At 38.6% G+C, this 24,019-nt stretch overlaps 2 non-coding genes across 2 annotated transcripts; both read right to left on the bottom strand.

Moving 5' to 3' along the window:
• Positions 1-6,988: 6,988 nt before the first annotated feature.
• LOC121758082 lies at positions 6,989-7,074 on the bottom strand. The gene has a single exon (XR_006041324.1). It is a non-coding gene; the product is annotated as a small nucleolar RNA Z196/R39/R59 family (small nucleolar RNA).
• Positions 7,075-7,148: 74 nt separating this feature from the next.
• Positions 7,149-7,233, bottom strand: LOC121758076. The gene has a single exon (XR_006041322.1). It is a non-coding gene; the product is annotated as a small nucleolar RNA Z195/SNORD33/SNORD32 family (small nucleolar RNA).
• Positions 7,234-24,019: the final 16,786 nt, after the last annotated feature.

The following is a 24,019-nucleotide window of genomic DNA, read 5'->3' as shown; positions in this document are numbered from 1 at the left end:
CCACCGCCGTCCGCGCTGCTGGTACGGACGCCATCCGCCGCCGCTGCGCTCGCGCCGCTGGCACGGCGCTGCTCGATGTATCGAGCACGTCCGTGCCAGCGGACGCACACGTGGCGCGCTCCCATTCGTCAACGGCATAGCCGTTGTGTTTAAACATTTTTTTTATTTTTTTAAAAAAAAAATCGGTATTTAATTATAAATAATGCTAAAAAATAAAAAAAATATTTTCCAAATCCCAAAAATATGGCCGTTTTTTTCCAGTTTTTTCTGAATTTTTTTGATTTTTTTTTTATTTTTTTTTCCCAAAATCATCTATAAATACACACATTCATCACTCATTTATCACATCAATTCATCTCTCATTCATCTCTCATTCATAATTCTTATACAAACTATCAACACATTCAACCTTCACTCAAAACATCAAATGGATTTCACTCATCTCATGGCGGAAGCGGAGCGCGAAGAACAAGAATACTACGAACAACATCGTGCCGCTTACGAAGCATATGTCGCGGCGAATACCCCCGCTCATCCTCCTCAACGCACTAGATCAAATCGCCGCTACATCCATCGTGACCGGGAGGGAGGCCACGAAAGGCTCGTTGCCGACTACTTTGCCGACCATCCGCGGTTTCCGGCAGATTACTTCAGGCGCCGTTTTCGCATGTCAAAGCGCTTGTTCATGCGAATTGTCAACACATTGTCCGCACGTGTTGAATACTTTCAAACAGGTGTAGATGCAGCCGGTCGGCAAAGTATCACGGCGTTGCAGAAGTGTACGTGTGCCATCCGACAACTCGCTACTGGGCAAACGGCCGACATCTTCGACGAGTATTTGCATATCGGTGAGTCCACTGGAATCCTTTGTTTAAAGAATTTTTGCGAGGGCGTTCGTTCTGCTTTTGGGGATGAATTCCTTCGAGCACCCACCACCGATGATTGCCAACGGTTGCTTCGTCTTCACGAATCAGTCCATGGCTTTCCCGGAATGCTTGGCAGCATTGACTGCATGCATTGGAGGTGGAAGAATTGCCCGACTGCTTGGAGGGGGCAACACTTAAGCGGTCACAAAGGCGGCGGCCCAACACTTATCCTTGAGGCGGTCGCCGACTATCGCCTATGGATTTGGCATGCATATTTCGGTGTTGTCGGATCCAACAACGACTTGAACGTGCTCTATTCTTCACCACTCTTCAATGATGTGATGAATGGTGTAGCACCAGCGATCGACTTCACCATCAACGGAAATACATACCGCATGGGTTACTATCTCGCCGATGGTATCTACCCACGGTGGTCGACGTTCGTGAAGACGCTCCACAACCCGCACGACCCGAGACGGGTTCTTTTTGCGCAGCGTCAAGAGTCAGCGCGGAAGGACGTCGAAAGAGCCTTCGGGGTCCTTCAAGCTCGATTCAACATTGTGAAGGCCCCGGCTCGGCTGTGGTACGCGAATAATATCGCCGACATCATGTTCACGTGTATTATATTACACAACATGATTATAGCCGACGAAGGGCAGAGGGCGGCTAGCTTCTACGACGAGGACGAAGCCGAAAGCTCAACAGCGAGGTCTCCCCCACGCCGAGGCGAGCATACGACGGTTGGCCAGAGGATCGAGACAAGACACACAATGCGCGATACTCGAATTCACAATCAACTACAAGAAGACCTAAGGGCATCAGTAACCCCGTCCCCATTTCCGGCCCCAAGTCCCCTCCACGTCATCATTCCTCTACAGTTGCGGCCCAGGCCCCAACTGCTGTAACCCTGCAGGTTGCGGCCCGGGCCGCAACTAATAAATGACACTATTCACAACTCCAACCTATTTTGAAAGTAAAATAAAAAACGCTGTAAATTTATAACACGGAAAATTTAATTTCATCGAATACTGCAAAATTACAACATATAAATTTTCAAACTGAAAATAAAATACATGAAAACATAACGTCAATGCTGGAAAACGTTGTTGCGAGTCCAAATTTCTTCGATTAGATCGGCTTGGAGGCGAGTGTGTTGTTCCTCTTGGCGCATCGCAGCTGAACGAGCCATGACATTGCGGATGTCGTGAGGAAGGCCCTGCACGGGCGGCTCGGTGACAACGTAGTTGACAAAAATTTCGAATTTAAAATATAAAAATTTCGAATTTAAAATATAAAAAAAAAATTGGTTGCGGCCCGGCCCGTCACCGTACAACGCTGGGCCGGGACGCGGGACTTGCGGCCCGTCTCCGTGCAACCCCGTCCCGGGCCGGGACTCGGGACGCTCCCCAGGCCGGTCACGCGTCACCGGGACGGGCCTGAGCCGTGCCGCCCTTCCGTGTAATGCATGGGACGGGCCGGGACTCGCAATTTGCGGCCCGGCCCCAAGGGTTACAGATGCTCTAATCAACCACATGTGGGTGAAATTCGGCAACGAGTAGTGGTTTTTTTTAATTTTTAGGATTTTAATTATGTAATTTTTAATTTTTAGGATTTTAATTATGTAATTTTTCATTTTTAGGATTTTAATTATGTAATATTTAATTTTATTTGTCATTTGTAATATTTATTGTGGTTTTTAAATGAATTTTAATATTATGGAAATGTTATTGTTTAATTGAATTTTAAATTAATTGTGCTCGTCCTTGCGGAAGAGCACAGTTGTGGGTGTTGTGCTCTTGCCAGAGAGCAGGCATGAATAGTACCGCCCGGGCACACAACCGTGCCGCTGGCAAGAGCACGGTTGTGGATGCTCAGACTCTTAAAATAGTAAAGAAAAACTTTATTCTGTTACCATAACCATATAGACGTGATTAGCTATTTTTCGTGCAATATTTTATCAATTTGAGGTCTATTTAGATTTGAACCCAAAATTAAAATGACATATTTGTAATTCAGTTGATACTTATAATTACTAACAACTTATTTAATACTATAAATTTGGATATAAATATGTATTGAGATGTCTTGTACAATTTCTTATTTATTTATTTTAAAATTTGTGATAACCTATATCAATAAGTTTACGTTAAAGTTATTTTTAGGCATATTATATGGTATCAATTGATAATTTTTTAGTAAATATTCTTCTAAGTTCCTTGCAATCGGAGTGATACAGACATGATTTTTGTTTTTATCTTTATTTTAATTTATAAAAAAAATGAGAAATCTTTTGCCATAAAATAAAAAAATGAGTAATATGCTTCCAAAATTTTCAGATTCCACTTTTTCGGTGAAAACATGCGATTGATTGGTTATTTTTTTAATAGCAACAGTCTACGAATCGAGGCTACTGTCCAATACACGTCACCCTTTGATCTGACATGAATTTTATGAAATATAATATAGAAAATTGGTGAAAAAATTAGTGGAATATCGATCTTATTTTTATATACTTTTATAATAAAATGTGAGATGAATGAGTTATTTGAATATATGGTCCATCACTAAAATAACGACTTTAATTACATAAAATTTCACTTTAATTTTATAAAGACCCTTCCATGTTTTATACTCTAGAACTTTCGCCTCATAAGTGTTATCATATCAGGTCAGTTGGCTTGCTCATAGCCAGGTCTCGCCCTCGGTATTGAGTGTGACTTGATTTCAATAAATATGACTCTTCGATATTTCCTTTGTCTCGTAATAGGATTTTATATTTGACTCATCACATGTTTTAAGAAATGAAAACAAAAATAATGGAAAAAAAAGTTAATGGAATACGAGTCTTCATTTTGTCTTATATATATATATATATATATATATATATATATATATATATATATATATATATGGGAGCATTATTCTCCTTTTCAACTATAACATCCTTTCTTCTTCTCATTCTTAGGCGTTAGATCAACTACATCAACGGTCCAGATTGACAATTCAAATGTGAATCCGTGTTGCATTATGGAACCTGTGTGTGTGCATTATAAGGCTAAAAAAGTAATTCTACGAGATTAGAACTGCCAGAATTTGGAAAGAGCGAAATTATAGAGATTTGAAACTTCCAACTCTTCATTCTCGGTCATTAAACGTTGTACACCAAATCTTCCAACTCTCCACTCTCTCCACTATCGCCTCTCCCCAAACCCTAGATCTGTGAACAACGAGCAACTCTTTCAAGTAATCGACCGCAAGTGTCCGAAATTTCATCACACATCCTCCGCCGTTCGTAACAACGAAACCCTACCGGCGTCAGGGTACGTGTCTGTGCTTTAAATATTGTTTTGGTGCGATAACTATAACTTGTAACAGCGACAACTGTGGCGGAACAATAAATTCACACCGGAATTTATTGATTTGGGTTTAAAAGCATGCATTTTGATGGCCGACTGGGTTGTATTGTGTGTTCTGACATTTCTCTGAATCCTACTGGGTTTTATTTATTCTGGGTCTGAGAGCATTGTTTGATTTGGAATTTTATTTGGTTATTGCCAGACAGATAGAATATGCGAGGACGTCCACGCTCACAACCATCTCAAGTTGCAGGTAAATTTGCGGCGCTGCTGGTGGAATTCAATATCTTATATGTCGATTTTGTGGAAGGATTATTCCATGTTTGCTTAATGCAGTATGTATATATGTAAGTGTCATTATGTGCAGTATATGACGCATTATATATGTAAGAATTATTCAGGCAATATTATATTTATGCATTATTTATGTTGTACTATGCATTATGTAACATAATATTTGCATTATGCTGTCTATATTATGTATTAATACGGGTACTGACTCTGTGGGTTAAGCAACTCTGTCAAAGTTTACATATTGTTATTGTTTGGTGTGGGAGGTGCATTATGAATCCGTAATTATGCATTTGGTGGAGTGTATGGCTCAGCATGAGTTGTAGTCTTGATATGGTATACTAGTCTTTGTGTGTATTACATGTGCATTTTTGGGTGTAGACAATGCATTATGTATACATGTAAGTGCCATTATGTTCCTTAACTGATACATTATTTATTTTGGACTGTGCATTATATATCATATATTGAGCATTATGATGTCTATAGCAGGCATTAATACGTTTATTGTCTTTGATGTTTAAGAAACTCAGACAAGATTCAATATGGTTACTCCTGCGTTTGGGTATTGCATTATGAATCTGTGATGTATTGTTGATATTGGTTACTAGTTTTTTGGTGTAATACGTATGCATTTTTCGCTTTAGACAATGCATTATGTCGTATGAGAGTTTCATTATGTCGAATACATTTTGCATTATAAAAGAGTATAATGAGGAGTATAGTAAGCACAACAGAGGTGTTGATTGTATTTGTTAATTGACTCAGATTACAAACTAAGCTTCAGGTTGTTGATTAAATTGATAAATATGTTATGTTATGGTAATAAGTGCATTATTTGCTTTTTCAAACGCATTATGGGTGGTACTTTTTGCATTATATGTTCTGACTGAAGCAATAGCTTTTTTGATTTACGTGTCAAACCTTACACAGGTCATATGATGCTGACTTTTGAATTGGTGATAATTTTCTAATGTGTTGTTTTGTTTGGTAATATCAGACAAGGAGCTTAGGGACGAGATAGACGACGTAGTGGACGACATTATACCAGTGGCTGAGTGCAAAAGGAACAAAAGGCTTAGAGATGTGTAGAATCAAGATTGCACGGACGCTCCTTACCTGTGCGCACAACACCCGAGGTTCTGCAAACCAAACTAAAGCGACAAAGTATTGGAGGGAGAGACCTGCAAAGTTCAATTTCGAGCAGTGGGTTGATAATTATGGTCTGTAGCGAGTGATGGTTTTGCATATAGGTTGATGGAGGTTAACGAAATCCTTGATTTGGTGGTTCACATTTGAATTTGATACTGAAGTTTTTTGCAACATTAAGATGCGTGTTGGTAGTTGACAATGTTTTTGGGAATATGTAGTATGAATGGATTACAAGTAATTATTCAAACTTATAATATGTGCATTACATTTATTACTTTGTGCATTATTGTTAAAGATGTTTGCATTATTCAGTAATAATGCGTATTACATCCCACATAATATAAATGACACGATACATAATGCAACTTGTAAAACAAACAATGCACTAATACATTATACAGTACAATAAGCTAGAGGGATGTAAAATATGTTATTTGATTTACGACTTTCTTTAAGCGCCGAAAGATTATCGATATTCAGATAAGTATTAGGTGCAGTACTATTATTTATGATGTGCATTACGTCTGCATCCAATGGCATTATTTGCAATATAGTATGCATTATGACAATTTTTTTGTGTATAGGGGTGAATATGGTTTTGTAGGCCTTAACATCCGTGTAATTTGTAAGTTGCTAACGGCACACCCTAGGGTTAAACAAGAAACGTGTGCTAAACATTGAAACACGACATATCTAAACCCTAAATGAATGATGCATACTCTCGGTCCTTCATTAATTCCTCCAACGTATTATGCATTACACAGAAAATAGATATCATTATGCACATTTATTTGGTGCATTATATGTATCCTTGCACCTTTTCCATAACTTTATTCGGTAAAATATGTAAATTTAAAAAATACGTGATGTTTATATACGTCAGTTACACGCTCTTTTACAACTTCCATATAATGTGTAAGTACTATACCCTAGCCCATAGGCTTATTAAACCCTTGGGTTAAACAAGAAACGTGTGCCAAACATCGAAACATGACACATTAAGAGCCTTAATGAACAATTTTAACTTACTTAGCAAAATACTAGTAATTGGAACAAGAAATTTCATAATTTCAATTCAGAAAGAAAGGACAATATACAGAAACAAATAAAATTAGAAATAAAATAATTTTAAAATAAATATGTAGACAGGAAATTAGTAACAGAAAGCCTATGCAGCAAAGCAAACTGTGTCGCAAGGCCTGTTCTAGTTAATTTATGCGCACAAAAACGAAATATCAAGAAATTGAATAAACTCCTTAACATTAGATACCATGGGCATAGATAAATCAAATACTAATTCTTGATAAAAGTGTTTGAATCAACAGCAATCTCAGTCGAAAGATGGTGATTTTGTATTTGATAATCACTGGATATCAGTCAATTGACAACAAATTGCATCACAGATTGCCATTTTTTAATCAAGTTTAAAAAATGGCATTTCAATCAGAAATTGGAAAAATAAATGAATTTTTGAGATACTGATGAGAGATCAGATGGTAGTGCATGAAAGTATTCATCATTCAAATGCAGAAATATATCTATATGGGTAGATTATCATCATACCTCTTATTCAGATCTCGTGAATTCAAAGACACATGAACAAAACAAAATAATTAGAAGAAGAATCAGAATTTCAAGAGTCAATCTAATTTGTAGAATTAGATCGAAATAAATCATCACATAGATCTAAATCTGCAGATTCAATCACGAATTGAAAAATATTTGAAAAATTAGGAGTGGATTTGGAATCAGAATTTGAATTGTCAATCACCACGCCGGTAACAGACGACACTAAACAATTTAGCAATGATCGGATATCCGATAATTGCAAGGAATGGCTGAGCGAAATAATCAATTAGAGAGAAGAGAATTTTCTATAATTCACGTCTGGAGCGAAAAAAAAATTGCAGAGAGGAGAATAACCGTGAAGATCTTCAGAGGAGTAAATTAAGGAAGTTACCATAACTACCAAAAACACTTATTACGAATTTAGCCTTTTCCGATTTGTTTAGTGATTATTTTAATTGATTCAACCCACTCATTTAGGCCCTAGGATTTAGTAAATCAACGGCCATGATGAAGAAGGAAATAGTAGGAAATATAGAAAAAGGAAATGAATACATCCCTATATATATATATATATATATATATATATATATATATATTTGTTTTGGGATGTCCTTCAAATTAGTCAACTTCTACTTTTGACAAGTTTTTTCTCTTTTATGAGCTGAACCCTAATATTGGCTAATAATACTTCAATCACTTTTTCTTTCTATCTCACACATACTTTACAAATTTCGCATTAAAATTCATGTTATCTCCAAAATTTCTATTTTTACAGGATAAATGGAATAATAAAATGTGGATAAAATGAGTTAACTGAATGTGATACATACTTTCATTTATAGTAAAAGTGAAAGTAAATTTGTACTGTAAAAGTGAAAATAAATTTGTATTGTGGGAGGAAGAACTAAAATAATAAAAGTAGACTCTTAAATGAAACAAAGGGATTATTAATCAACAATATTCAACATTATAATATTCCATCATACTAGAGCTCTCCATACCCGTTAACATATTACTATTAAAATTTTAGAGTGAACTATATAAATGACACCTGATCTTTCACTTTCGCACATAAATGGTATCTGATCTTTATTTTATATTATTTTTGGTACCCCGTGACAAAAATAACCTTAGGTACCAAACATGTGATTTTTTTCTTCTTTAATTAAATAGTATACCAAACATGTGATTTTTTTCTTCTTTAATTAAATTGTATACCAAACATGTGATTTTTTTTCTTCCTTTCTTATTTCTTCCTTTCTTCTTTCTTTCTAGTATTTTATCTTCTTTTCTTCTTTCTTTTTTCTCCGTAGTTTATTTTTCCTCTTTTTTCTTTTCTCTCCTTTTTCTTCTTTCTTTTTAATATTTTATACATACATCTAATTGCATTCATAATACTTATAAATCAAGAACAAAACACCTAATTAAATTAATTATTTAAAATATTTTATTAAATTATTTTATACTCATTTTATGGTTGAAACACCTAACTAAAAATATTCAACTCTTTATATCATTATGAATACAATTCACAATTTTAAAATTTTATTAAGACTATATTGATTAGTTATTAATTTAATATAAAATAATAATAATAATAATTTTAATTATTATTTTATGTTACATGATTCATAATTTAAATAATTATACTATAATTATTTATTAATTACTACTAGTTTTTAGTATTATAACAATAATATTATTATATTAATTAAATATAATTATAACTGTAATTATAATTAAGTATATTTGAATAATATTTAAAAATAAATAAATTATTAATTTATAACATCAAAATAATAATATTAATATTGATTAATAATATCAATTTTGGTACTATTTTTGTGTATGCCCAAAATATCTTCTATGACACAAATGAGAAAATGTATTTGTTTAGAGGGTATTTTGGGGTGAAAATATTATCAGGTACCAAAAATGTGATTTATAGGTACCAAAAACGATATAAAATAAATATCATGTACCATTTATATACGAAAGTGAAAGATCAGGTACCATTTATGTAGTTCACTCAAAAATTTAATACTATTTGTGATTTCCAATTTAGCCTTTTCAACTTAACCCATAAATGAAACAAAGGGATTATTAATCAACAATATTCAACATTATAATATTCCATCATACTAGCTCTCCATACCCATTATTAAGATTTTAATACAAGTTAAGTATTTTCCAATTTAGCCTTTTCAACTTAACCCACCTCTCCGTTTCGTCTGCTTCATCGACTCTTATGCTGTTATGCATGACTTATGTACAGTAATAATTTGAGGCAACACATAAATTCATCACATAGCATATAAGACATTTAGTAGCAACTAATTATTTTGTCAAAATAATTATTAGCCGAATCTTTTTTTAAAAATACCAACAATTATTGACGCGTCTTACTATTCAATTATATAACTGCATATGTAAAATTAAATGAAGATAAAATCGTTGATAGATCTCATACATTAAAATATTTTCTTCACAACATAATATATAAAGCACACGAAGATATTCTTGGGATTTGGTGTCGAAACTCTTGCATGGGTAGTATATGTTTATTGATTACGTTAAGTCAACAGTTTAGAAAATCTAATTTTGCTAGTATTCTATATATAGTTGTTAATTGTTAATAATGCAACAAAAACTAAACCTATATGCTCCTATCCTATGCCCAACATCTCTCATATCCACTTTCACATGTCCAACAAAAATAATAAATGCAACTCCTAAAATAGTTAGGTTATTATATAAAATCTACTACTATGATTTATCTTGATTGGCTTAGTCAGAATCCGAGTACTCTTGATAATTATCTGAATTCAAGATAGGTTGTTCATGCTGTTTTTTGGCCCGTATCAAGTCAAGATCCTTGATAAATTTAGTAATTAGTAGTATATAATGTTTCCGCCGAAATTAAATTGAAGGAGGTGACCTTATTGGAATAAAAAAAGAAAAGAAAAGAAAAAGAGTAGTGGTGTGCTTATCCCTTATGACTTGTCTTAATGTGAGGTTAAATTAAGGTAGCAATACATGGAATAACACGTTTTCTTTCATCAAACTTGATTAACGTGTTAATCCTATAAATTAAACGAAAGATGTAACTACAAAGATTACTTAAATAGGGAGTAATTAATTGGCGTATCCCATGCCTTGGTTGGTGTGCCCTAGTTGAGTTTATAATATTACTATACGAAGTATATGACTCGATTTTATATGAAAAATCATATATTGGGTTTTCAAACATCTAATATGATGTAATAGCATACAGTATTTCTTTCATAGTATAATCTCATTATTGAAAATTGAAAAACTTAAAGTTATTGTTCGGCACTCCTACGTACAATTAAAAATCACCAAGAAAGCATATACTATAATACTATATTGATATGTTCACTAGATAAAATGATTTAATATTACTGATGATATTTATCGCATACAAAGTAGAAACAAAACTCGCAAGACCCTTTATTGGCATTTAAATGTCTTGATTCCAGATCTTCATTTCATAGTCAATTTTACAATTTAGAGCATCCCCAGCCAAAGATCATGGACGTGGGCTTGGACCCACTTTTATTCATTTTTTACTCCATGTTATTTGACAAGAGCACAACATTCATATCCATACTCTTCCGCAAGGACATGCTCAAGGGTGTCACCATTCTATTATTCAATTTAAATAAAATAATTTTCGCAATATTAAAATACATTAAAAATACATAAAATACTATTACTAATTACTAAAAAAATTAAAAATTACATAATTAAAATCCTAAAAATTAAAATTTACATAATTAAATTAATAAAATTAAAAAAAACCACTACTCGTGGCCGAATTTTGCCCAAATGTTTTTTATTAGGTCTTCTTGTAGCTCAATGTGGGTTTTGGTATCGCGCATTGTGTGTCTTGTTTCGATCCTCTCGCGCACCGTCGTATGCACACCTCAGCATGGGGGAGACCTTGCGGTTGAGCTTCCGGCTTCATCCTCGTCGTAAAAGTTAGCCGCCCTCGGTCCTTCGTTAGCTATAATCATGTTGTGCAAGATAATACACGTGTACATGATGTCGACAATGTTCTTAACGTACCACAGCCGAGACGAGGCCTTCACAATATTGAATCGGCCTTGAAGGACTCCAAAATGGATGATGAATGTGTGTATTTAAAGATGATTTTGGAATTTTTTTTTTTTTTAAAAATTCAAAAAAATTCAAAAAACGTTAATAAAACGGCTATATTTTTGGCACGGACGTGCTCGATGCACCGAGCAGAACCGTGCCGTCGGCAAGAGCACATCGGCGAACAGGGGCATGCAGCGCCGACGGCACGGACGCCGTCCTTCCCCACAAGCACCGATGCAGATGCTCTTAGTTGACTCTAGCTCCTATCCATGAAACTAATCCATCAACCAAGATTGTCACGAAGGATAAACAAACAAATGAGAAAATAAAAAATTGAAGTTAATGAAATACAAACGTTTTATTTTCTCCTAAAAATGCCAAAAAAGACAATGAGTAAATAGTCGACACTTTAAAAACCCCTCAAACTTCTCCACAACAGCACTTTGCTTTGAATAACTAAAAATTGTTTTCTATTAATAACATTATATGATTGCTCCAGTCACGGCCTAGCAATAGCCAAACCTAAAACTTCTTTGCTAAACCATTATACCCTTCCCAAGGTCTACCCAATACCCTAGCCCAACAACAGCCCAGCCTAGCTCTCCCATTTAAATGAATTTGAAAAAAAAACACTAAAAACAACAACGAAATGAATTGAACAAAAAAATACTCCCTCCGTCCCAGGCTACTCGCTCATTTCCTTTTCGGCTCGGAGATTAAGGAATGAGTGTATAAGAAAGTCAAAAATGACGGCTGTAGGTGAAATTTTTTACTAAAAATGGAAAGAGTGCAAGTAACTTGGGACGCCCAAAAAGGAAATAAGTGCGAGTAGTGCGGGACGGAGGGAGTATAGTTTAACTAATTTGAAAACCTTCATTGTATTACAATTTTGAAAAAAAAATACAACGATTAAACAACCATTATAGAAAATACAAACGATAGCAATGTGCAAACCCTACATGCCCATAACTCTTCAATTATATTGTGTTGGAGTTGAATATGGGCTTCCTGTTGGCGCATAGTAACAAATGCTTGGACCTTTTCGGTGTCGCTGTGGGGTATACCCATTTGTACAGGGGCGGTGGCTACACTGTGGCTTGGTCCGACACTATCTTCATTGGCCCAGTCAGTGAGTTCTGGACCTTCATTGTCGACTATCATGTTATGCATAATGATACATGCATACATGATATCAACAATGCATTCGTCATACCACAGTCATGACAGGGCTTTCACCTCAGCCCATCGCGACTGAAGCACACCAAATGCCCGCTCCACATCCTTCCGAGCAGCCTCTTGTCGTTGCGCAAAGTAAATTTTCTTTGGGTTAGTTGGGCATCTGATCGTATTAATAAATACGTGCCACCTAGGGATATCCCATCAGCCAAATAGTAGCTCATATCATGCTGGTTGCCGTTGGCTATGAAACTGATGGTCGGACCCATGCCAAGGCACTGGCCATTGAAGAGGGGCGACGACAGTAGGACGTTGATGTCGTCGTTCGACCCGGAAACCCCAAAGTACGCTGCCAAATCCACAGCCGGTAGTCAGCAACGACTTCGAGGATCATTGTAGGATTCTTGTCTCTGAACCCGGTCTGTGCATCCCTTTCCAAGCGGTCGAACAGTTCTTCCACTCCCAATGTATGCAATCTATGCTGCCAAACATTCCTTAAAAGCCGTGCAACTTCTCGTGCAAATTCATCATGCCTTGGCAGTCGAGATGGGTAGGCTTTGTTAGCCCCTTTACCGATTTCTATACCGAAATCTGATACTAGATTCGTATTAATTCAACCATTGCATATACATCAACAAAGAGATGATTTACCAACCTCCATCCATAGCTTATATTTGATGTAGGGTTGTATTCCACGAGTTGATGTTTCCCCTAAAAGTTGTGGATGATATTATCGTCTCTTTCGCCTTTTCTTTCCGGATTCTTTCGATGGAGGAGAATCTGATAACAATATGACTTTTCTGTATTCCTTTCTTGTACATTGAATTCTGTAGAGTTTTCTGTGTGTTTTAAATCTGAAAATCTGATTTGTTTATATAAGTTTTACGCAACCTTTCACGAAAGGTTGCATCCGTTCACTTACACCCTTTCATGTTAAACCCATCACATTTTCTGTAGACTTTATTCTACAGCTTTCCATCTTCTATACACTTTAATGTACACATATTTATACCATCTATGCAAGGAAAGAGAAGAGGGTTATCAATACATCCGATTCTAATTCTTTAATCGAAACCAATCCATCACAGTATCGTCTTTTATATTAGAATCCAACTGATATGTTTGAACTTGATCTTTAATATTAAACCAATATCTACATAGGTCACATATAGGAATAAATATTCCTACATTCTCCCACTTGACCTTTGTAGCTTTCAATGGTTTAATTACTTTTCTGCGCACTTTACCATCAAGTTCATATATCCTTTAAATACCTATAAAGTTCATATATCCTTTAAATACCTATAAAGTTAAACTTGATTGAATCATGGCGGTCACATAATCATTTAGTTGACATGATTCCTTCCATGTATCACAAATCAATTCTAACTTTATATGAATAAACCTTTCATTGAGATGAACTTTAATTCTCAATACAACATATGTTATCTAAACAACCATACTGTATACAAACTTTAATGATAACATATAAACAAACAGAAACATAACTTTTATTGAATTCACAAGAATGTTTATACAATACATGAGCATACAACTAAAATAGCAAGGCTTTATCTTTGATACCCATCCTTTCTACATGGCCAATGTAAGCTTTGGGTGGTAGTCCTTTAGTTAACGGATCCGCTACCATCATATCGCTCCTTATGTGCTCAAAATACACCCTTTGTTTCTGCACTTCTTCTTTAACTGATAAGTATTTCCACTCCATGTGCTTAGCCCCTTTCGAGTACTTATCATTCTTTGAAAAGAAGACAGCTGCGGAATTATCACAATAAATTTTCAGCGGTCTAGCTATAGAGTTGACAATTCTAAGCCCTGAAATAAAGTTCCGCAACCACAATCCGTGAACAGTGGCCTCAAAGCATGCCACAAATTCGGCCTCCATAGTGGAAGTAGCAATGACATACTGCTTTCCACTTTTCCATGATACTGCTCCATTTGCTAAAAGGAACAAATAGCCAAACATTGATTTCCTACTATCAACGTACCCGGCATAGTCTGAATCTGAATATCTAATGACCTCTAGATGATCGGATCTTCTATACGTAAGCATGTGTTCTTTGGTGCCTTGTAACTACCTGAGGACTTTCTTTGCAGCCTTCCAGTGGTCCATACCGGGATTACTTTGATATCGACCCAACATACTAACCGCGAAGGTGATATCTGGTCGAGTACATGTTTGAACATAGTTCAAACTCCCAACCACTGATGCATAGGGAATCTTTTCCATTTCTTTATGCTCCAATTCATTTTTCGGACATTGCATCTTACTGAACTTGTCTCCCTTCTGAGTTGGAGCTATTCCAGCGGAGCATTTGTCCATTCTATATCTCTCTAAGACTTTATTGATATAGCCTTTCTGAGACAAACTTAACAATCCTTGTAATCTATCCCAGAATATCTCTATTCCGATCACATAAGATGCCTCACCCATATCCTTCATTTCGAAGTTCAAAGAGAGATATTTCTTTACATATTGTAATAAACCCATGTCATTTGCGGCTAGCAAAATGTCATCAACATATAGGACTAATATAATAAACTTGCTCCCACTGATTTTAATATAGATACATCGATCAACGATGATTTCTACAAAACCATATGACACAATGATCTCATTGAACTTTATATATAATTGTCTAGAAGCTTGTTTGAGTCCATATATTGACTTTCTCAACTTACATATTAACTCTTCTTGTCCTTTTATCATAAATCCTTCGGGTTGTTTCATGTATACTTCCTCTTCAAGTACTCCATTTAGGAAGGCAGTCTTTCAATGTCACATTTCGAATCACGTTTTGTTTTAAAGATCCATTTACAACCAATGGCTTTAAAACCTGTAGGCAATTCTACTAAGTCCCAAACATTGTTATCGCTCATAGATTTCATCTCACCCTTTGCCGCATTTAACCAATTTTCAGAATTGTCACTTTCCATGGCTTGTTGGAATGAGATCGGGTCCTTATCAATGCTTAAGTTACATTCACTTTCAACAGAATATATCACATAGTCATCCGATATGGCAGATCGACGTTCCCTTACTGATTGCCTTAAAGGTTCTATTGGTTCATCATTCTGTTCTTGAATTATGACTAGTTCATCTTCAATCTCAACAAGTGGATTATGCACTTCATGTTGTTCGATAGGAACAACAACCTTAGGTGCAACAATAGGTGGATGAACAACTTTCTCTTGAACTTCATTAAAGTCCACTTTACGAGGTTCATTACTCCCACTAGTTTCGTCGTTTTCAATGAACCTAGCATTTTCCGTCTTAACTATCCTCGTACTATGATTAGGACAATAGAATGTATATCTCTTTGACTTATCTGGATAGCCAATGAAGAATCCGCTGACTGTCTTTAAATCCAGATTCTTTTCATGTGGATTATACAACTTTACTTCTGCAGGGCATCCCCAAATACGTATATGTCTTAAACTTGGTTTCCTTCCCGTCCACAGTTCAAAAGGGGTTGATAAGGCTAATTTCATGCATGGGTCTAGGGATTTAATTCGTGATTTTACTAGGACTAACGCACGTTTTAAGCCAGGTGTGTGAAGGAATTCGCCAGGTCCAGGAAAGAAGACCAAAAAATCACAAGGTCGAGGAACTGGCGATTTAGTGAACGATTATGAAGAGAATTGCTCGACGGAGGAAGCTCCAGAGTTGAAGGGTAGAATAGGGATTTCTACGAAGACTCAAGGGCTATGTCCGCATCTATAAAAGGCAGAAGCATGCAAGCTGGAGGGATCTTCCCGGGGGAGACCTCACCACAGCCTGTTGCTTAGTTCACTTTCCCACACACACACTTGATACTAGTTTTGAGGAGATCTCAGTTCGCACGTTCGGGTTTCATCTTAGCTTCCGATATGGTGTAACACCGCTCTTGTTAGGAGCGAAGAAACAATTTATTTTCCGCTTTCCGCATTTTACTTACTCTGCCGAGCTTCGTTGTTCGAAGCTCGGTTCGCTGTTTTCACCGAATAGTTTCTGGTTTAAATGCAAGTTTGATTTTCTGTTATGGCGATTGTGTTGATTTCTGGTTTGATCGTTTCGTTTATTGAGATTTTGGAGTTTTTAAATTGTCTGAGTTGGATGCGTTTCGCAGCTGTTTACTGAGTTATTGTAGGTTAATGGTCAGATCTGGGAGATTGGAGTTGGATTGTGGAGGAATTTTGGTTGGATTTGCTGGATTTGTTGGTTGTTGGGTTCGGATGTCTTGGATCCGGAGTGGATCAAGTATTCTGACGTGAATCTGAGTAGTTTCGATCTGATTTTCATGCTTAGTTTACGTGTTTTTCTTTCATTCCGTCTAGTGTACGCAGATCTGATGTGTTTCCGAGTTGCAGCAAGATAACGACGACCAAATCTCTATATTCTGTTCGAATCTCGCTTTTTGCTCTGTTTTGTTCATCTGCAAGTTTAATTTGGTTGAGAGGATGCATTTTGCTGCGAGCTAGCGTCAGAGTTTGTTAATCTGCAGTTCTTTCCGTACTTGCCATTTTTGGAATTATGGTCCCCACTTTCAGTCATATTCTGTTTAGCTAGATTAGGTGGATGTTTACACTGTCTAGGAAGTGGTTATGTTTCTTGTTGTCGAAGTCTGAATTTACAAGTTTAACATGTCCTAGGTCTAGCATTTACATTTTCTGCCTAGGTCTAGAGTTAGTTTAAAATTCTCAACCCTTTTGTTGCGTGGCAGCAGCCATTTGTCTGTCCAAAGTCTCTGAGCACTACTTTGCGAGTCCATCTCTGTGGGATCGACCCCACTTCCCTATACTAATTCATAGTATTCGGGTTGAGGGATTTATATTTTTTGAAGGGGAGTCGATGTGTGTCCAACGACCAAGCACTTTATGTTCTCTTAAGTTCCTAGACCTTGTGCTCTAGTGGATTTAAGGAGAGTGGTGTCTTGACCAAGCGCTTGCAGTGATCTATTTCTGTGCACACGTTATAAAAAAAATACCTCGTTTCAAATGGCGCCGTTGCCGGGGATGGATGGCGTACTTTGTGTTAGTGCCTAGAGTTTTTGGTGTGAATAATTTTAATTTACTTTTTCTTTCCGTTTTCTTTGTAGTACATGAGCAGGAGCTTCCACCGGAGTAACTCGTCTGGTTGGAAATACGGTCAGTTCGTTTGGAAGATCAAGGATACAGCCTCCACTGTGACTACCAGATCAGGGTTCACGACGGGAGATCCGTTCCCGACTGAGTTTTTGAGTGACGAATCCTGGGAATCTTCAGGACGAACAGATCCGGAGTCCCCACCAGAATCGGAAACAGAGTCAGAAACAGGGGAGGAAGAGGAAGTTGAGATGGCACACGTAGCGGACCCAGATCCAGAAATAGGGTCACTAACGGCTCATCTCGATGGAGAGCCAGCACACGCAATAGTGATGAACCCACGTCAGAGATCTATTGAGATCAAAACGAATGTGTTAGGTGTCTTGCCAACATTTTCTGGGCGAAGGAGTGAAGGCCCGTACGAGTTTTTGAACGAGTTTAGCAAGTTATGTGGCATTCAAAAGAGGCCTAATGATGCGACAGAGGAGGACTATCGCTTGCGCGCGATTCCTTTCACTCTAAAGGGGGAGGCAAATACATGGTTGTTGAGATTACCCCCGGATTCTATCCGCACCTGGAGGGACTTTAAATTGGAGTTCCTAGATTACTTCTTTCCATCCAACAAGACGAACGCTCTGAAGAAGGAGATAGTGGAATGCAAGCAGGATTACGATGAGTCATTGAGCCAATACTGGTCAAGGTTCAAGGGATTGCTGGACGCATGCCCGAATCATCGGATGATAGAGGCAGAGACCTACTCTCTGTTTTATGAAGGGGCAACTCCCGAGTCTAAGGATTTGATGAACTCCTCGAGCGGGGGGAATTTTACAAGAAAGAGAGGAAGTGAGGCAAGAGAGATTTTGGGAAGATTAATCGACGCCAAGAAGGCGTATGACAGTACGAGGAATGCTGTGAGAAGAGGCTCTGTGAATGCATTGAGGGAGCAGGAGGATGACAAAGTTGAAGCAAGGATTGATAGGCTGGAGAAAGCCTTGCTGAATGCTATCGAAAAAACTAATACAGCCGCACCAAGGGAAACGGCTAAGTTGTTAGGTCCAGTAGATAATCAACTCCAGCAATATTACGGACCTCAGGAAGGTGATTACCAGGCCCAGGCGAACGCGATGGGAAGTTGGAATCCTGATGGAAGTTGGAACCAAGGAAGACAAAGAGATGCACCCTGGAGGAATCACCCGAACTTTAGATGGTCTGAAAACGAGCAAAGCCAGCCAGCACCCCAACTGAGTATACAGTCCGCACCGCAGCCCGAGAGGCAGGGTAACTGGAGAAATCATGAGGGGCAAGGAAATTGGAACAACCGTAATCAAGGAGATCACTCGACCTGGGGAAACAAGAATCAAAATTATCAAGGGAATTCTTATGTACCACCACATCAAAGGAATTTCCAAGCACCTTACCCAGGTCAAGGAAGTAATTTCAACAACAATCCAGGAGGTCAAGGGCACATTCGCCCAGGCCAAGGAAGTGGAACAAACCAAAATATAGGGCCAGGCCCTAGTCAGCCAAGCTCTAGACCCAGGAACCTTGATGAGATGGTTCACGACCTCGTTAGTTCCCAGCAGCACATTCAGAACAATTTACAGTCGAACAATGATGTGGTCCACAAGCTTCAGGATGCGCAGCAAGAACAGAAGGCGGCAATGGATATGTTGGCCAAACAGTTGTCTCAAATAGCTACTTCCTTGAGTGATATGCGGGGAAACGAGGGCAAGATTCCTGCATCGGTAAGACCACCTGACAAAGCCAATATTAGCCAGATCACACTGAGATCTGGGAAGGAGTACGAAGGGCCGGTCATGAGGTACAGAGAGGTCACGACCCCCATTAAGGATAAGGAAACAGAGGAAAAAACCACTGAATCAAGAAACTCGGTTGAAAGCAACCCTGCAGTTAGAGATGAACTTCAGGCAGGAGATTTAGAGAAACGGCTGCCCAGGACAATCGAACCATTTTTCCTAGATCCAGAACCGGAATTGGTAGAGAAAAAAGGAGTCGATGAATCTTCAGCAGGTGAATGTTCCAGAACCGGGAAACGACCAAAACCTTTCCCAAACCGAGGAGAGCCAAAGAAAAAGAAGGATGAGCCAGTGGATCTTATGGATATTTTCGGGAAACTGGAGATAAATCTACCCTTCTTACAGGCTTTGAAAATGCCAGTTTTCAGCAAGTTCATCAAAGAGTTTATAGCTGGGAAGGCTAGACCTAGTGGAAAAATCTTGATAGGCGAGAATGTGTCCGCGGTAATTCAGAAGCGGAGGATGCCTTCGAAATGCAATGACCCAGGTATGTTCACCTTGCCTATTTCCATCGGCGGTGTAAAAATTGAGCATGCTATGTGTGACTTGGGAGCATCCATAAATGTGTTACCCCTGTCCATATACAAGAGGTTAGTGGGAGTAGGAATGGTGGATACGAAGGTTGTGATCCAATTGGCGGACAGGTCATGCATCTGCCCTGAAGGAGTGCTCGAGAACGTAATAGTCAAGGTACACGACTTCCTGTACCCGGCTGACTTCCATGTGATTAAGATGAGCGATAATGAGTCTGTAGAGTCTGGCGGAGTATTATTGGGGAGACCTTTCCTGCGAACTGCTAAGACTATCATTGATGTCTTTGATGGTACTATCTGTCTCGATTACAATGGGGATAAATATACATTCAGCATAGATGAGGCAATGAAGAAGCCACTTGATGTTGAAAATATGCATTCTGTAGATATCATTAACCCCTTGGTCCAGGAATACCTCGAGACTGAATTAATGCAGGGACAGATTGAGAACTCAGAGATGAGTCATGCTGTTGATAGGGAGGTGGCCAGTTGGTGCCAAGCAATGAATACGAGCAAGTTGTCAGATGAAGAGCTAGCAGAAGCAATTCTGGAATTTTGCACCAAGCCCGAGCTAGCCAGATCGAGGGAGACACTTTATGGGGCAAGCAAGGAAGATCTTCCTGGATCGACTAAGGGGATGACGACTGGAGCAGCAGAAAAGAACCCCCTGCCCCAGGAAAAAGATGTTCCCAAGAAGGAGTTGAAAACACTTCCGCCAGGCCTAAAGTATGCTTACCTTGAGGCGAATGAGACTTTTCCGGTGATTATCAACAGCAACTTGATCAAGGAACAGGAAGAGGAGCTGCTGAAAGTCATCCGAAGGAACAAGAACGCTATTGGTTGGACACTTTCTGACTTGGTAGGGATTAGCCCTGATCTGTGCATGCATCACATTCGATTAAATGAAGGAGCGAAACCCTGCAGAGACCCTCAGCTCAAATTGAATCCCAATATGAGGGAAGAGGTATTGAAGGAGGTATTGAAGTTGTTATCCCTAGGAATCATTTATTCCATACCAGACAGTGAATGGGTTAGCCCAGTACACATGGTACCCAAAAAGTCGGGAATCCAGGTTGTCAAGAACGACAAGAATGAGTTGATACCGACCAGGCTAGTCACCGGTTGGAGGATGTGCATTGACTACAGAAAATTGAATGAGGCAACCAAGAAAGACCATTTTCCCCTTCCGTTCATTGACCAGATGCTGGAGAGATTAGCAGGCAAGCAATATTTCTGTTTCTTGGACGGATATAGTGGGTATTTCCAAATTTACGTGGATCCCGAGGACCAGGAGAAGACAACTTTCACGTGTCCGTTCGGAACGTATGCATATCGGAGAATGCCGTTTGGCCTTTGCAATGCACCAGGCACTTTTCAACGATGTATGATGAGTATTTTCTCAGACCTGCTGGAAGATTGCATCGAGATCTTTATGGACGACTTCACTGTATACGGGGATTCATTTGATTCATGTCTGGCGAGCTTGGATGTAGTGCTGAGAAGATGTCAAGAGAAGCACTTGGTTTTGAATTTCGAGAAATGCCACTTCATGGTCCCTGAAGGAATTGTCCTGGGGCATGTAGTATCGGAAAGGGGCATACAGGTGGACCAAGCAAAAGTGGACGTGATATCAAAACTGCCCCACCCGACAAATCAAAAGGAAGTGAGGGGATTCCTAGGTCACGCAGGATTCTACAGGAGATTTATAAAGGATTTTGCCAAAATTGCTCAGCCACTCACTCATCTGTTGCATAACGATGTTGAGTTTGTTTTTAATGAGGGGTGCATTAAGGCTTTTCAGCTGCTGAAGGACAGATTAGTATCTGCCCCCATCATCAGAGCACCTGATTGGGGTTTGCCGTTTGAAATCATGTGCGATGCGAGTGACTATGCAGTAGGGGCGGTGCTAGGTCAAAGAGTTGATGGAAAAAGTTACGTGATTTTCTATGCGTCAAAAACGCTAAATCAAGCCCAGAAAAATTACGACACCACGGAGAAGGAAATGTTGGCAGTCGTGTACTCTTTTGAAAAATTTCGACCATATCTGCTCGGGTCGAGGGTGATAGTCTTCACAGATCACGCTGCGATAAAGTACTTACTGGCAAAGAAGGAGTCTAAGCCAAGGTTGATCCGATGGGTGTTACTGTTACAGGAGTTTAACTGGGTAGTCAGAGACAAGAAGGGGACGGAGAACAAGGTGGCTGATCACCTGAGTCGCATTTACCAAGGTGAGACGGATGAAGCAATACCTGATGCGTTCCCGGAAGAACATCTTTATTATTTTAACGATTCTCCTAGACCTATCAATTGGGAAGAAGTAATGGCAGCAACAGGTCCAGGAGATGCTGAAAAAAGGAAATGCCAGGCGAATGCAGAGCCATGGTTCGCTGATCTAGCAAATTACTTGGTCACTAGAGAAGTGCCCAGTTCCAACGAAATTTCCCGGGCCCAGAAGATGAAATTAAAAAGTGAAGCCAAATACTACTTTTGGGACGATCCGTATTTGTGGAAAATGGGAGCTGACCAGGTAATTAGGAGATGCATTCCGGAGTGGGAGCAAAGGGATGTGCTGAATCATTGCCATGCTTTAGCTTGTGGGGGTCACTTTGGACCTAGGAAGACTGCAAGGAAGGTTCTAGACAGTGGTTTCTACTGGCCTACATTACATAAGGATGCATTCGAATTCTGCCAGAATTGCGAAAGGTGTCAGCAGATTGGAGGAATTTCTAGAAGGGACGAAATGCCACAAGTTCCGGTGATTGTTTGTAAGATTTTCGATGTTTGGGGTATGGACTTTATGGGTCCATTTCCATCTTCATATGGGAATACATACATACTTGTGGCGGTGGACTACGTTTCGAAATGGATAGAGGCAAAAGCTACGACCTCCTGCGAAGCTGTGGATGTAGCCAAATTTCTGCGGTCTAACATTTTCAACAGGTACGGGATCCCTAGGGCTGTCATCTCAGACCAAGGAACCCATTTTAAGAACCGTACAATAGAGGCTCTCATGAAGAAATACGGAGTCCACCATAGGTTGTCTACACCTTATCATCCTCAGTCCAATGGCCAGGCAGAAATATCAAATAGGGAGATAAAGGCCATTCTCGAAAAAACGGTGAACCCGTCTAGGAAGGATTGGAGTAAGAGACTGGATGATGCATTATGGGCTTATAGGACAGCTTATAAGACACCTATTGGTATGTCACCATATAGGTTGGTATTCGGAAAAATGTGCCACTTACCCGTGGGAATCGAACACAGAGCATACTGGGCGGTCAAAGAGATCAACATGAATCCGCAGGCTTGTGAAGAAGAGAGGAAGATGCAGCTCCAGGAACTGGAAGAGTTACGGCTTGAGTCTTATGAATCTGCCATGTGGTATAAGGAAAAAACTAAGCTTTGGCATGATAAAAATCTCCGGGTCAAGGAACTCAGGGTAGGACAGAAAGTCCTTTTGTTTCAATCCAAGCTCAAGTTGATGCCTGGAAAGTTAAAGTCTAAATGGATTGGGCCTTACATCATCATGGGACTTCGAGCAAACGGAGCAGTTGAAATCCAGGGAAGTGCACCAAATTCCATACCTTTTCTTGTCAATGGACATAGGATAAAGGTCTTTAGGGATAGCTCAGAGTTGTGTGTAGTGGACGAAGTGCCACTACGCGCACTCTTTGATATCACCTAACCAGTCTAGGAAGGAAGTGTTTTTAAAATATCTCCTGGGTCTAGTAATTAAAAGTTTGACCATACCCTGATCCAGGAAATTTTGAGAACACTTGACAACAATTTTGTAAATATTTAATTGCTTTCTTTAAATCAAGAAAAATCCAAACAAATAAAAAAAATTTTATTCTTCCAAAAAATATTTTCGAAACACCAGACCCATCGGGAATGTTTTTGATGCTGTCATATCCTAGACCCGGGGAGTTTGGCGTTTCATATATTTTTTTTTTTTAGTTTGATGTTTTCTTTTAGTGTGTTTTGGCAGAAGGAATTTACTTGAGCAAGGAATTGTGGGGTAAAAGAGTTTTGGAGGGAGTTGGCACCGGTCC

Source organism: Salvia splendens, chromosome 1, assembly GCF_004379255.2.
Source record: "Salvia splendens isolate huo1 chromosome 1, SspV2, whole genome shotgun sequence".
NCBI classification, from domain to species: domain Eukaryota; kingdom Viridiplantae; phylum Streptophyta; class Magnoliopsida; order Lamiales; family Lamiaceae; genus Salvia; species Salvia splendens.
The sequence above is the reverse complement of the archived record's forward strand: the minus strand, read 5'-3'. Positions and strand labels throughout refer to the sequence as shown.